Consider the following 3,035-nt stretch of genomic DNA (forward strand, 5'->3'; position numbering starts at 1 on the left):
CCCCGCCCACTCTTCCTTCCTCATCAGCCGCGCGCAAGGCGTCACGGGAAGCGAAGGCCCCCAATCCGCCGCTCCCTTCTCAGCCTCGCGCTCTGATTCGTCCCGTTCGAATCAATACAACTCAAGAGGGAGCGTAGCCCTAGCAACGGTCCCGAGGCCTAGCTGAGATCCGTCGAGCCTGCTTTGCGCGACGTACCGAAGCGTAGAAGTACGGGGGGGGAAAGGCGGGTTGGGTGGTGTAGCAAATTGGGTCACGGAACTGGCTTTTGCCCATCTTCCTCCATAATAGAAATCCCATGAATAACAAAGCAATGGAGGTGAGAAGGGGTGGGGAGTTCCTAACATTGGGATGGTTTCTAAAGGAAATGGGGAGGGACAAGCGGCTCTGAAAATGTGACGTGATTACTGAACAGTTTGTTCGTTCGTACGTTGCACTTAAAATCATCAAATAAAAACAGAACGAAATTTGAGAGAATCTGATGCAGTAAATAGCAGATCTTTAAACGGCCTTCTGTAAAAACTTTGGATGTTTTTTTTTTAATTCCATTTATATCCCGCCCTTCTCCGAAGACTCAGGGCGGCTTACAAGCTTAGCAGTAGCCTTCATCCTTTGTATATGCCTGCTTATTAGGGCTTTCACACACACCCCAAGCGGCATTATTACAAAGTCAGCTTAATTGCCCCCAACAATCTGGGTCCTCATTTTACCTACCTCGGAAGGATGGAAGGCTGAGTCAACCTTGAGCCTGGTGGGACTCGAACCTGCACTAATTGCAGGCAGCTGGTGTTACTTAAGGAGGCATTAGCCCACTGCTCCACCAAGGTCTCTTTCTCAGTCTATTTTATCGCAAAAAATGGAAGGAGGAAATTGAAAAGAGGAAGTAGGGACAAGATGACGAACAGGGTTTATAATCACAATTTTTGAGGTACTGTTGTGAAAAGGTTTTCAATGTTGATCATTAAGCCTCTGGATAGGTGCAGGCTCAGCCATTGACAGGTTTATTAGCAAGGCATCACCTGTATAGTAGATGGCATTTACAAATTATAAAGTGCAGTTCCTTACTGAAAGGATAAGATAAAAAACCATGTAACTTTTATAGAGAACATAGCTAATACAATATAATTTCATGCCATAAGGCAGGGGTGTCAAACTCAATTTCATTGAGGGCCGCATCAGCATTGCGGTTGCCCTCGGGGCCGGGTGGGTATGGCTTGGGTGGGCATGGCCTACTGGGTGGGTGTGACCTACTGGGTGGGCGTGGCTAGAGTGCATATGGCCTACTGGGTGGGCGTGGCCAGCTCTACATCGTTCGCATCAATGGTGCCTTAGGGGGCCTGGGCAGGAGTGGGACAGATCTGAGGGTCTCTGGCAGAAGGAGGGTCTCTGGAGAAGGACTAAGGCAGTGGGGGCTGTTCCCTCACTGTTTCCAGGATGGCTTCACGGGCCGCATGAAACCACTTCACGGGCCGGATCTGGCCCCCGGGCCTTGTGTTTGACATGTCTGCCATAAGGAGACAAATTAACACTGCGTAGAACAGTCATGAAGGTCTTGGAAAGAATGACCATCCTCTAAAATTCCAAGTAACAAGATGTTCGATGTGTCTACAAAAGATCAGAATTGTGCAAGCCATGGTATATTCCCTGTGACACTTTATGGAAGGGGAAGTTGGACTTTAAAGATGCAGGATAGAATATTGATGCTTTTGCGTTGCAGGAGACCCTGAAAATATTGTGTACAACCAAGAAAACAAACTGATGGATCATTAAATCAATCAATCTAGAGATCTCATATGAGGCAGAAATGGCCAGGCTCAAATATCCTACTTTGGACAGACCCCACTCTCTGGAAAAGGCTCTGTTAGAAAAAGTGGAAAGAAAAGAAAAGACGATGACCAGCAGCATGGGGAATGGACTCAGTTACAATGGTGATGGGAGGACCATTGGGAGGCCCGAAAGAGAGGGAGGGTTATGGACTGTTTAGGTTGATGTCACAAGGAGTTGAAAACGTTCTGTACTTGTACAGATTTATTGTACCGAATCAATAAATCCTGAGGAGATAACAGTGAAGGGAAGAGTTGAGACAGAGTAAACAAGAATGTTTCTTTGAATTGTGTAAGAGGCCTATTTGCTTATTACATATTTATGTTTAATATATTCTCTTGGACATATATCATACTGTTTGGTAACCAAGCTGTTGCAACATTAATCTGGGAATAAATCCCACTGAACATTAGAATATTTATTTGTCAATAAGTCCACTAGAAGTGGCTACAGGCAAAACTATTCCTGTTGAAGTTGGCCACATACAGTATTTGTCATCTTAGTTGTTTCAGTTTGAACTGGAAAGTGGCCCACATAATGCCCAGAGGGGAAAGATCAGGAGGGGAACAGAGAGAAGAAATTGAGATGATATCTAGGTAAATTACAAGTTGGTTAGGTTAATAATTGTTCTGGGATCACTGTTAACTTGTTAAATGGCTTTGATATGTGCCTAAAGCACCTCTGCTGTGTGAGTTCTATACTGATGGTCTTCCAGGTGCAATTCAGGGATCATAGTGGACTCGGGAGACATACCTTCTCTATCATTATTCCTGTGCTTTGGAATAGAATCCCACTCACCCAGGTTCATATAGCCCCAGTCCTGCTGTCTATCTGTTCTAACAGGCACTGGGCCATGACACAGTGCAAATAGATAGGAAAGAAATGGAGGTAGTGACATTTTATTTTCCTGGGCTCCAAGATCACCACAGATGGGGACTGTAGCCAAGAAATTAAAAGACGCTTACTCCTGGGGAGGAAAGCTATGGCAAATCTAGACAGCATATTAAAAAGCAGAGACGTCACTCTGCCAACAAAAGTGCGTATAGTCAAGGCTATGGTCTTCCCAGTTGCAATGTATGGCTGTGAAAGCTGGACCATAAGAAAGGCTGAGCACCAAAGAATTGAGGCCTTTGAACTATGGTGTTGGAGAAGACTCCTGTGAGTCCCTTGGACTGCAAGGCGAATCAAACTGGTCAGTCCTAGATAAGATCAA

Source organism: Vipera berus (assembly GCF_964194415.1).
Source record: "Vipera berus genome assembly, chromosome: 1".
Classification (NCBI taxonomy): Eukaryota; Metazoa; Chordata; class Lepidosauria; order Squamata; family Viperidae; genus Vipera; species Vipera berus.